The following is a 13,105-nucleotide window of genomic DNA, read 5'->3' as shown; positions in this document are numbered from 1 at the left end:
TGTTCGGCACAGCAGGAGTTGGACAGGTATCTTGGGGCAGCCAATAGAGACACTAATCCATTCACAGACAGGTGAACCGACCAATGAAAGAGCCGAACAAGGGGAACCTGACCGGGAACTCGAGGAAGCGCGAAGTATAACTGCACCAGATCCGAAGGAAGAGACAGAACGCCTTCTCCAACGAATTGCATGCTTTTGAATTCGTTGTACAGTTTGCCAGTCTTGATTCTGTAATAAACGGTGTTTTTGCTCCAAACTCTAGCCGGTTTGATCTCTCCTTCCAACGAACACGTGGAGACGAGACCATACGGTTTCCGTCTCAACAGATGGTGAGCCTGACCGTGGGAAGGGAAAGAGACGACCGCAAGTTGGCCACGTTGGTGGACCGGAGGGCAGACAAACTTTCGGCCGAACTTTTAAAAGGTGAGGAAGCGCCTGTTAAAGCAAAGACTTCCAGTAGGTAAATTTTTCAGTTAGTCAGTCTTTGTCTGCTCCCTGATCCTCACCAACACAAACAGTACTTTTAAATCAGTTTGGCAGCAACGTTGCAGAATCCATGCTGGTAAGCTATTTTCTCACTTCTCCACTAATACCTGCCTGTTTTCGCGGTACTGAAGTGACTAATTGATCCATGGCTAGCCTTAAGTTAATGCAGTTTTTGAATTGAGTTAATACGTGAATTTTGGATCCTAGACGCAGTTATTGAGTTGAGTTATTACGTGAATTTTGGATCCTGGATGAAGTTTTTGAGTTGAGTTAATACGTGAATTTTGGATCCTGGACGAGTTTTTTGAGTTGAGTTAATGCGTGGATTTCGGATCCTGGACGCAGTTTTTGAGTTGAGTTAATACGTGAATTTTGGATCCTGGATGAAGTTTTTGAGTTGAGTTAATACGTGAATTTTGGATCCTGAACGCAGTTTTTGAGTTGAGTTAAAGTGTGTTCTTCCCGGAGGTCACAAGTGGTTCCGGCAGCCCAATTTTCAGAGGTGACAAAGTGCTCTGACGGCCAATTTTCGAAGGTAACAAGGTGCCCTGATGGACTGTCTTCAGAGGTAACGAAGGCTCTGACACGCGAGACGTCCAGTACTGCAGTAATTTTCTTCTGAATGGGGGATTTTGTCGGGCCCGACGCGCTAGTGGGGAAAAAACCCTGGGTCTGAGTTAAGGTACAGCGTGGCTTACGGAGCCTGGACGCTTTTTGAAATTAATTAATACAGCGCTGACCGCACTTGACTGATTGGATCCTTTCTCTTTTTAATAAGCACTTTAACTCTGACAACTATCGATAGACACACTCGCTGCTAGCATCCTAAGGGGACAGAAGTAGGCGGGAACGGGGATACAGAGTCACCGATGGTATGAGTGGGATGAGCTGGGTGCAGACAAGCAGTGTGCGAGGGGCCGGTCCAGTGTGAGAGAGAGAGCGAGTGCTGTGAATTTAACGGACGTTGAGAACGGCAGGGAAGCAGATACGGGATAGATTACAAGAGGTACGGATCGGGATAAGAAACTTACTTTCAGGATTGGGATTGCTGACTCGCGACGGCAGCGGAGGTGCGAGTAGCAGCAGACCTGTACCAGCAGCCTGTGTGAAAAAGAGAGAGAGCGTGGACAGTGGCTCAGCGAGCAGGAGCTGTTTTACAGCTATTCGACTGTGTAAGTTTGTTCCTTGGATTTTACGATTCGGGACTGTTTTAAATGTGGTTTTCTACAATCTTACAATAACTTCTTTTAAGGTTGATAACTTCTGCCCTCCCATAAGTAAAGGCTGCCTTACTATCGAATCTAACTTATCTCTTATCCTTACGTAACAGCAATATATTGAGGACATTTCAAGTTTCATTTTTGACAGTAGCTTGTGGTAAGAACGGCACAGAAATAGGGACGGGGTGAAACAGTGTAGGAGAAAGGAAGAGGGACAGAGGGAAAGATAGGTATAGGGAGTGACGGGAAAGGCATAATGGAGAATGCAGATTTTGGATCGGAGAGATTGCGCCGTCCCAGAACGGTACGTTCCGAGGTGCCCTGTTGGCGACTCAGTCTTGGCGGCACTGTGACCCTAACAGGTCACCTACTATTGCACAACGTAACCCTCAGAGCTGAACATCCCAGGGTGGCCTGGGGGGGCTCTCGCCTTCCCCCGACAGGGCAGGCCGTGATCGCTCCGACATGCCTGCCCGCGGTCAACCAACACGGCCGCCCACAGGGACACCAAGGGGGGAAAGGGGAGGTCAATTAGCCGGGCGTTGTTGGAAGTGTAGAGAAATCGGGCATTTTGCTTACAGCTGCGATAAGGAGGGAGGGAAATCGTGCTGGATTTGCAAGGAAACAGGGCATTTTGCCCGCGACTGCGTCAAGGAGATGGGAGTTCAATGCAGGGATTGTAATGGCATCGGACATTTTGTCTGTAACTGCTCAGAGACTGGGGGGCACGGGATCGGACCAGACACCCGACTGGTCGAACGAAACGAGGTAAACCCTGCAATTGCTGGGCTTGCACTGGGCAGCAAGAAACAGCATGTTGGGCAAAGAGGAACGGGGATACGGTGAACCAAGGAGCAGCATTGGTTACAGGTTTTGAGCAACAGGGGCTGTACCGACAGTCTCCACAGTCAGGATGCTGCTATTGTGAAAGGCTAAGGGATTTCAGTCGGGAATGCCCTGATAAATGAAGGGAGAGCCGTTCCGGTTGTGATGTTGGAATTATATCACCGGGTGGGAAGTTGTTTATTAATTATTAGGTTAATATGAATCATGCTTCTAATTACATCTTTTTCGACAGGTTGTAATCTACTTTTTACTACAAAACAGCAAGTAACAACATGTTTTCGTACATGCCGATTTGGTCCGGGATTATAGAAGCCGGTTTTAGGCTACGATTTTACTGAAATTGTGTGAGTGAATGGATAAGAGTAGTTAGACAAGTATATTGTTGAACCACGTTTCTGGATAGTCCTTTTTCATCTTTGCATGGAAGCAGTATAAAGGGGACAGCTGAAGTTTACTTTTAACAGCAGCTTGCAGTAAGAGCGGCAGAGAGAGAGAGGGGAACAGACAGACACGCAGGCTCTGTTTTTTGTTCAACATGGCTAGATTTGCGAGCTGCAGACAGCATCAGGAACGGGGGGCCTGCCGGGGAGGTGTCTTCGGAGGGGAAACGAGTGCTAAGGGACTTGCTCCTCTGCCCTGCTTGAGTAGAACCGGGTTTTGTTGCGGCTTGATCTGTTTTCCCTTGCCACCTAACTTGCTGAGAAATTCTAGTGCTTTGATTTTACTTTAATAGGCTTCATTTGCAATTAATCCGGGAATAGTGCGAAGGCAGTTACAAACTCCACACTGTTAAAATAATCACTGAAAATCTCAAAAGAAAATGTGCACATCTTAAAAGCTGTAACTGGGATTCAGTGTTCGAAGATTTCACGGCCATCGGGTGGAGAGAATCTCAGTGGCCAGCTGAGAGTGACTTTTGTTTTCCAGGGATGAATGTCTGTTATGAGGGCTACTGGCCAGCTTCAAGACCCCACTCCTTTGAGACAAGCAGGAATTTTTTTCCCTTTTTTTTACCCCATCCCAGGCTGTGGTACTCATTTCACAGTACACGTTGTCTCAGCCATCATATTCCACTAATTCTGCTACCAAATAAAACATCTGCACTCTCTCAAAATTGTTACGACAGCTTTAGATTCGCTTCCCTGCAGGTAACTCTTGTCAGTTTCAAAAGTGGCTGCTATTTACTCAGCTGTCTGTCTGTCTGCCTGTAAGTCGTGAAATTGCTATGGTTTCGGATCATTAACCTTCAAGTGGCTTAATGTTTACACAGCCGGCAGCTGTGTTTGCATTTCTCAAGCAGGTGCGAATTCTTGTGGTTTATAATGGTTTTTCGTCATTGGCCGAACTGCGGTGTGTGTGTGTGTTTCTATTGGACGAGGGACTCCCATTCAGCATTGGAGGGTTCTGATTGGTTAGGGATTCCCATTGACATTGCTGCACGGAGGGGACACGGAAAAGTCTGGTAGGATGGAAAAGAAGGAAGTTTACGTGTTCATACCCCGCATGGCAGCGCCGGAGGTGATCTGAGGTCACCCTTTCGGGGATAACCTGTCCTGAGAAGGGGGAAATGTTGTAGAGGCAGCAGGAGGGGTTCTTCTTTTTATTTTTACAGATGGATCAACTACTCTGGTGGCTAATAGCGTGGATACGCCTGGGAACGGTTAGAGGGACTCTTCGAAACATGAAGGGGCATGTGGTGTATGGGTGCTCCGGTTGCCAAGCACCCACGGTACCAACTACCCAGAGGACACCTACAGCGTCTGGACAGGTTGTATATTCTCATAAGGGATGGTGTCCGGGGTGGTTGGGGTCAAACCCTACCAGATACTCCCGTCACCCAAATTTAAATTACGGGGAAGCCTCCATCACATTCAATAATATCAAACTCTTTACTGTTCGGGTTAGGGTGACAGAGGAAGATGGTGTGCCATGAACGCATGGTCAATTCCTTTTAAAGACATAATGAGAGTTCTCTTGCACGAAAGGACGAGCGCACTCTTACTGGATGCACTCGACGTTCCAGATGAGCACAGACCTCACATCCAGAAGTACTGACTGGAGAATTTGAGGACTGCCTCCCATCCGCTCCGGCCTCCCAGACTTACCGCCCCCACAGACCCCTATCACGTCTCCTTATATTATGGTATTCAACACAATACTTTTTTTCCCCATAGTGGTCAGATGGTTCCTCACTGTCCCCACCAAAATGTCACCCTGGGGATAGGGGGACTCCTTTTCACTGCATTCCTAAAGCCCTATCTCACTGGTTTAAAGGTGATGAGGTATCATTACTTTTCAACCGGACCCCTATACGTTGAGCTCCACCAGGTGACACCGCTGCCACCAACTCCGACAACACGACAGCCTGCGTGTGACCTCCTACAAACAGACAGGGACATATCCAATACATGCTGTAATGTGACTTCCGTTCGTGAGCCATGATACCGGGTTTCTTGCTTGCGGCTGGTTGCGATAAGGGCGGGCGAGTGGGGACCTCCCAATTCTTTTCTTCATTGCTATAGTACCGCCGTTGCATGAGCTCGGGGTTCGGGCGTAGTAGAGGCTATCTCTCCGGTGCGTGTCGGCTCCCTCAATGGCTTTCTTTCGAATTCGTCTGATCCTGTTGTACTCATGACTAACTTTTCATCTTCATGTACGCTAAATGAAGCCTGGTTGTCCAAAGAGCCCCCACTTATTTATTTTGCCCGTTTAAATTGGGGATATATGAATTGATCCTTCCATAACAGCGGGTGGGTGAGATGTACTGTGCGCCCTGGCAATCGAAACACTGCTGTTCTCGCAAGCGGCCCTTGCGGACTGTCCAATATTCCTGACTGGCCTCAGCCACTCTCGGAGGCCACTGACCATGCTACTGAGCTGCCCACGCCTGTCCTTGGGGTGGTGAAACGGATGTCGGCGTCGATTACTCAATGCAGCACGACTGGTTAGCCAATGACGGGTAAGATCCCTCGGGCGAGGAACAACCTAAGACAGGCACAGTCGCGCATTGACATCGGAACGCGTGGCCTCCGTTCGTCTCCATTTGATGAGATTTCTGCCTGCTTGCATCCGTGTCGGACGGTTGGACAGCACTGCTGCTCTCTGGAGCATACTGATCTACGGGACCACCGAGGCACACTACAGTTTCACACTGGGTTTCACATCTCTAGCGGGTACCTAGCTGCTGGTACCAGGCTGTTCGTACTCCCTTTCCAAACTTACAACACCTACTTACATTTGCCGGCTCTTTGGACTACAGACTTCCGTTTACTAAATGGCTTACTCATTCTACCGCACTCGCGTACATTTCGCCAGCTCTGAATGACTTATTGCAATGCTTGTCTAATGCTGTGCTTTTCGTTATTTCTGCAGACACTGCCTCAATTACTTCAACTATTAGTTTAGCTTAGCATGCAGCTGTGACCATCTATTGCTTAATTGTGTAGCGGCGCGTTTTCAGGGCACCCTTCATCCCCACATGACTGTCTCCTTAGAACCAGTGAGTCTGGTCGATGCAACACCGGACACTGGTCGCCTCGTGGGGTTGCGTTCCTTACGGGATAAGGGGGTGTGGCCTCTTTCGAGGCCAAGGGAGGGAATGTTGGGGAGAATCTGCTATCGGGGTACCTACATTGGGGCTAGGGAGGGGAGCACCATTATTAAAGCAGGCATTGTCAGATACCAGCTAAAACACAGCCATGTAAAGTAAACCCAGCCACTGCAGGACTGCCTGCCTGGGGCCACATTCCTGGGGATTAGAACATGTCCGTCAGTTTCAGATCATCCTATTACACTCTCATTGTTAATAAAGGAAACCGGTAACTATCGGATAGTGTAAATCGCACCGATACCACACTTGATTGATAAAGTACTTGCTAATGCCTCCGCTGACATCAAACTCATTCGGGTCCTATGTTAAATGATAATATCTGTATATTCAACTATGGAGAACTATTGTGAACGCCCAGACAGCCAGACGCATAGCAATGAGGAAACCCTTCCAACAATAAACTTTTAATTTACAAGATCGGAAACTGCCGAACCCAGGATGTCTACCCATTGTTCGGCACAGCAGGAGTGGGACAGGTATCTCGGGGCAGCCAATAGAGACACTAATCCCTTCACAGACAGGTGAACCGACCAATGAAAGAGCCGAACAAGGGGAACCTGACCGGGAACTCGAGGAAGGGCGAAGTATAACTGTACCAGATCCGAAGGGAGAGACAGAACGCCTTCTCCAATGAATTTGCATGCTTTTGAATTCGTTGTATAGTGTACCAGTTTTGATTCTGTAATAAACGGTGTTTTTGCTCCAAACTCTAGCCGGTTTGATCTCTCCTTCCAACGAACACGTGGAGACGAGACCATACGGTTTCCATCTCAACATTAGCCTGTCAGTCACTGATTATTATTCCTACGCTGTTACCTTCCTCTGTTATCTCATATTTTCCATTTTGATTTACCACATCCCCTCTCATATGACCATTTCCATAATGATGTAATTTAAAAAGCTGCCTTCCATCCTGGTCAGACCAACTAAGATGTAGAGTGCATACAGTGTGGAGCATTATGGGGAGGACAGAAATATAGGAAATGTGCATTCAGTTAGAGGAGGACAAATAGATAAGGATCAAACTGAAAGAGGTCTGGTACACAAGGCTTAATGCTAACTATCACAAAAGGATCCAGAGCAACACACAAAACAGCCATTACAATATCGATCCACCATAAACATCAATAGAATATAAGTATAAGGGATGATTGATCAAACTGTCATGACCCTTTTAAATCAGACCACACCTGAAATAGCTCCACAGAGGCCGGTAATCCTTCACCAAGTCACCCTTTATTCACACATGGAGAGTCCTTGACACTGATCCAGCTCCCTCAGAGCCAGCTCTCAGAGTCAGCAGAATGTCTGACCCCCCTGTTCTTGTCTGTCAGACAGGGTTCCCGGATTGGACCAGATAGACAGCCCCAATCAGGGAACTCATATTCTCTGTGTCGAACTGACTGCCCTCGTTACAATCACTACACCCTCCCCTCTGAGTCCGAAGACATAGGCCAGTTCTATTTTTTGTGGGTCCTCCTAAGGGTCTTTAGCACTGATTCAGGTTCCTCCAACTCTGCCTCTGACACGGGTGGACAGCGGGTAACACACAGTAGCTTTGCCTCTTGTGTCCAGAGAGTCTCAGAAGAAGCTCATTCTCTGCTTCAGGGGGCAAAGACATCAAGGAGGCAACATCCACTGTGTCCATCTCAGATTCCGAGGAGTCTCCAACACCTGATGGTCAGGGAGAATACCCGGGTTCCAGACAGTGGGATCGGTTGTTGAGGAGCCCGGCACGTTTTGCTCTGACAGAGGGGGATGGTGGAGGCTTGCTTTTCAGACTGGAGGCATGTGACCAGCGGTGTGCCACATGGATCGGTTATGGGACCACTGCTTTTCATCATTTGTGTAAATGATTTGGGTGTGAATGTAGTGTATGGTTAGTAAGTCTGCAGATTACGCCAGAATTGGAGGTGCAGTGGACAGCGAAGCATGTTAGCTCAGATTGCAAAAGGTTCTTGATCAAAATAGCCAATGGGCTGAGGAGTAGCAGATGGAGTTTAATTCAGAGAAACGTGATGTGCTGCAGTTTGGAAAACCAAATCAGGGCAGGTCTTATTCATTTAATGGTAAGGTCCTGGGGAGTGTTGCTGAACAAAGAGACCTTGGAGTGTATGTTTCCAATTCCTTGGAAGTGGAGTCCCAGGTAAACAGGATAGTGAAGAAGATGTATGGTATGCTTGCCTTTATCAGTCAGTGCATTGAGTAAATTAGTTGGGAGGACATCTTGCGGCTTTACAGGACATTGGTTAGTCCACTTTTGGAATACTGTGTGCAGTTCTGGGTCTCCCTGCTATCGGGAAGATGTTGTGAAACTTGAAAATATTTACAAGGATGTTGGCAGGGTGGAGGGGTTGAGCTCTTGGAAAAAGCTGAAGTGACTGGGGATATTTTTCCTGGGAAGTTGGAGCCTGAGAGGGTGACCTTATAGAGTTTTATAAAATCATGAGAGGCATGGATAGAGTAAATAGACGAGGTATTTTCCCTGGAATAGGAGAGTCCATACCTAGAGGGCATAGGTTTAAGCTGAGAGGGGAAAGAGTTACAAGAGACCTAAGGGACAATATTTTCACAAAGAGGGAATGAGCTGCGAGAGGAAGTGGTGGAGGCTGGTACAATTCCAACATTTGAAAGGTATCTGGATGAGTATATAAACAGGAAGGATTTAGAGGATATGGCCCAAATACTGGGAAATGAGATTGGATTTATTTCGGATATCGGATTGGCATGCACAGGTTGAACTGAAGGTTGTGTTCTGTACATCTCTATGGCTCTGTGACTTATTTGTGAGTTGACAACTTTCATATGGTCCATGTGCTTGTCCAGGACCGTTACACCGACATGAACTTTTTCCATCACTAAACCTGACCTCACGTTAACTCTGCCTCTTACCCATGCAGGGACATTCCAGTGGCTCATCCACTCAACTTTGTCTCCTGAAGTGAGCTGTCTCTCTCATTTAACAGAGGCGTGTATCCCGCATTGACATTCCTGATGCCATTTCACCCTCCCCACCCCAGGGCCCGGAAGATCAGATTCACCTTGGTCAGGAGTCTTCATCACATTAGTAACTCTGTTGGAGCTATCCCTGTAGTTCCATGAGGAATTGTCCCATCATCAAACTGGAACCGGGACAGTATGGTATCGAGTGAAGCTGTAGGCTGTTTCTTTAAGCCTGCCTTCAAAGTTTGGACTGACCTTCCTGACAGATCATTGGATGATTGATGTTCTGGAGTGGTGCGTTTATATTGAATACCATTTGACTTCAGGAAATGCTCAAGTTCCCTGCTGGTAAACATCTGCCTGTTATCTATGATCCACACTTCTGGGAGGCTGTGTATTGAAAAAAGGCGGACAGTTTTTCTGTTGTTGTCCCTGTATTTGAGGAATGAGCTTTCAGCACATCCAACCACTTCGAGTGGCCATCCACATGACTAAGAACACTGAGCCCATGAAAAGACTGGCATCGCCGACGTGAACCAAATCCAGGGTTACCCAGCCGTTCCCACGCTGGGCACTGCCCCACCAACACATGGGAAATATTTCCAGTGGAGCTGGGGAACAGAAAGTGAACTGTGATGATCCAGTGGCTTTAAGAGGTTATTTTGTCCTTTTTTGGAGGAAAAGTTTCGAGAAAGAGGCATTGAGTGGGAAACAGAATCACGAGAGTAAAGAGTGTGTGAGGCCACAGGTATTTCTTTAAAGTTGGAACAATAGAAGCAACCTGGATGGGTGTGGTCAAGTCCCACAGAACCAGGATCATTAGGTTAGCATTCAGCAGTTGTTATTGGGGTTTTGAAAGAGTGGGAATTAGTTTATACCCCTCTTGGTCACAGCCAAAAGCTGGGGTTTTCTGTCTGCTGCAGGAGTTGCATGTGAGACAATCTGTGTCCTGAAGTTGCCTTTTGCCAAAGCTCTGCTTATGGGATCCCACTATATTCATTAGTAATAGTTTGTGTAACTGTTATTCTGTTCAGTTTTCCCATAGAGTTAAGTTATTCCAATTCCTTCTTTCTTTTGTTTATTTTAGCTATAGTGGATAATAAAATGCATTCCGCTGTAAATCCAATAGTTTGACCAGTCAATGTCGAATGTGAAACCTTACACTTACCTACAAAATAAGAAAATGTTCGCTTTTAATAGAGTTGTTCCGCATGGAAACAGACCCTTCGATCCAACCCGTCCATGCCGACCAGATATCCCAATCCAATTGAGTCCCACCTGCCAGCACCCGGCCCATATCCTTCCTATTTATATACCTCTAAATGGTACAATTGTACCAGCCTCCACCACTTCCTCTGGCAGCTCATTCCATACACGTACCACCCTCTGTGTGAAAAAGTTGCCCCTTAGAACTCTTTTATATCTTTCCCCTCTCACCCTAAACCTATGCCCTCTAGTTCTGGACTCCCTGGCCCCAGGGAAAAGACTTTGCCTATTTATCCTATCTATGCCCCTCATAATTGTAAACACCTCTATAAGGTCACCCCTCAGCCTCCGCGCTCCAGGGAAAACAGCCCCAGTCAGTTAAACCTCACCCTATAGCTCAAATCCTCCAAACCTGGAAACAACCTTGTAAATCTTTTCTGAACCCTTTCAAGTTTCACAACAGCCTTCTGATAGGAAGGAGACCAGAATTGCACACAACATTCCAACAGTGGCCTAACCAATGTCCTGTACAGCTGCAATATGACCTCCCAACTCCTGTACTCAGTACTCTGACCATTAAAGGAAAGCATATCAAATGTCTTCTTCACTATCCTATCTACCTGCGACTACACTTTCAAGGAGCTATGAACCTGCACTCCAAGGTCTCTTTGTTCAGCAACACTCCCTACGACCTTAGCACTAAGTATATAAGTCCAGCTAAGGTTTGCTTTTCCAAAACGCAGCACCTTGCATTTATCTGAATTAAACTCCATCTGCCAATTCTCAGCCCATTGGCCCGTCTGGTCCAGATCCTGTTGTAATCTGAGGTAACACTCTTCGCTGTCCACTGCACCTCCACTTTTGGTGTCATCTGCAAACCTACCAACTGTACCTCTTATGCTTGCATCCAAATCATTTATATAAATGAGAAAAAGTAGAGGACCCAGCACCGATCCTTGTGGCACTCCACTGGTCACAGACCACCAGTCTGAAAAACAACCCTCCACCACCACCCTCTGTCTTCTACCTTTGAGCCAATCCTGTATCCAAGTGGCTAGTTCTCCCTGTATTCTGTGAGATCTAACCTTGCTAATAAATCTCCCATTGTGAACCTTGTTGAACGCCTTACTGAAGTCCATATAGATCACATCCTCCGCTCTGCCCTCATCAATCTTTTGTTACTTCCTCAAAAAACTCAATCAAGTTTGTGAGAGATGATTTCCCAACCACAAAAACCATGTTGACTATCCATAATCAGTCCTTGCCTTTCGAAATACATGTACATCCTGTCCCTCAGGATTCCTTCCAACAACTTGCCCATCACCGATGTCAGGTTCCCCGGTCTATCATTCCCTGGTTTGTCCTTACCATCCTTCTAAAACAATGGCACCACGTTAGCGAACCTCCAGTCTTCCGGCACCTCACCTGTGACTATCGATGATACAAATATTTCAGCAAGAGGCCCAGCAATCATGTCTCTAGCTTCGCACAGAGTTCTAGGGTACACTTGATCAGGTCCTGGATTTATTCACTTTTATGCATTTCAGGACATCCAGCACTTCCTCCTCTGTAATATGGACATTTTGCAAGATGACACCATCTATTTCCCTACAGTCTATATCTTCCATCTCCTTTTCCACAGTAAATACTGTGAATAAAAAAAGTTATAACTTTTTCTAAGGATCTTCCTCCTTATTTCTCTCCTAATGCTCCCCTTAAAGTTCAGCAGTCATTTGACGTCCTCAAAGATGCCTTAGCTGCAGCCTCAGCTCCAGGCCGCCCGGTATATGGCAGACCCTTTCAGTTGGATGTCAGTGGAATAGATGAAGGTGTCACTGGTGTCCTCGCTCAGCAGCATGGTGACTGTCATCGCCTGCTGGCCTATTATTCCAATAAATTGGACCCTGTTGCTTGTGGCCTCCCTCCCTGCACTGAATTTAACTAACGTCTACTTGTTAGTCCAGGCAGCTTCTAATGTGACCCTTCCCCAGTCCATACAGGTGTACACCTCACACTCTGCTGTTACCCTCTTCTCGCCTCAGCAGACAAGATCTAACTGCATGGAGACAGACCCTTCAGTTCAACCAGTCCACACTGACCATGTTCCCAAACTAAACCAGTCCCACTTGCCTCTGCTTGGCCCATATCCCTCAAAACCTTTCCTCTTCATGAACTAATCCAACTATCTTCCAAAGATTGTAACTGTACCTGAATCCACCACTTTCTCTGGCAGTTCATTCCGCACACGAACCACTCATTGTGAAAAAGGTTATCCCTTATTTCCTTTTTAAATCTTTCCCCTCTCACCTTAAAATATGGCCACCCAGTTTTGAACTTGCCTTACCCGAGGGAAAAGACCCTTGTCATTCTCCTTATTGATGATCCTCAGGACTTTATAAACCTCAATAAGATCACCCTTCAAACTCCTAAGCTCAAAGGGAGAATGTCCCAGTCATTCCAGTATTTTCGTATTTCAAACTCTCCATTCCCAGAAACATCTTGGTATATCCATCTGAACTCTCTCCAGTTTAATAATATCCTTCCAATAACAGAATGATAATCTTTCCTCCCATTGGTCATCAAAAATCTCTCTCTGTCTGCCTTTTGGACTTTGAAAGATCCTACACCCACTTCCTTTTGAGGAGGTGAATTCCAAAGACTCACGAAGATTAAAAGAAAAAAAAGATTCCTCATTTCTGTCTAAGTGGGCACCCCCTTTTTTTTAAACAATGACCATGTGACGTCTGAGCAGAATTTGGCTATTTTGCCCATTGAGTCTGCTCTGCCATTGAAT

The 13,105-nt window shown here is 46.6% G+C and overlaps 1 long non-coding RNA gene across 1 annotated transcript; it reads left to right on the top strand.

Annotated features, from left to right (window-relative positions):
- Positions 1-881: 881 nt before the first annotated feature.
- Positions 882-6,869, top strand: LOC132819851 (uncharacterized). The gene is made up of 2 exons (XR_009645129.1): positions 882-2,010; positions 2,785-6,869. It is a non-coding gene; the product is annotated as an uncharacterized LOC132819851 (long non-coding RNA).
- Positions 6,870-13,105: the final 6,236 nt, after the last annotated feature.

The sequence above is a fragment of the Hemiscyllium ocellatum genome, chromosome 10 (genome assembly GCF_020745735.1).
Source record: "Hemiscyllium ocellatum isolate sHemOce1 chromosome 10, sHemOce1.pat.X.cur, whole genome shotgun sequence".
In the NCBI taxonomy this organism is placed as follows: Eukaryota; Metazoa; Chordata; class Chondrichthyes; order Orectolobiformes; family Hemiscylliidae; genus Hemiscyllium; species Hemiscyllium ocellatum.
The sequence above is the reverse complement of the archived record's forward strand: the minus strand, read 5'-3'. Positions and strand labels throughout refer to the sequence as shown.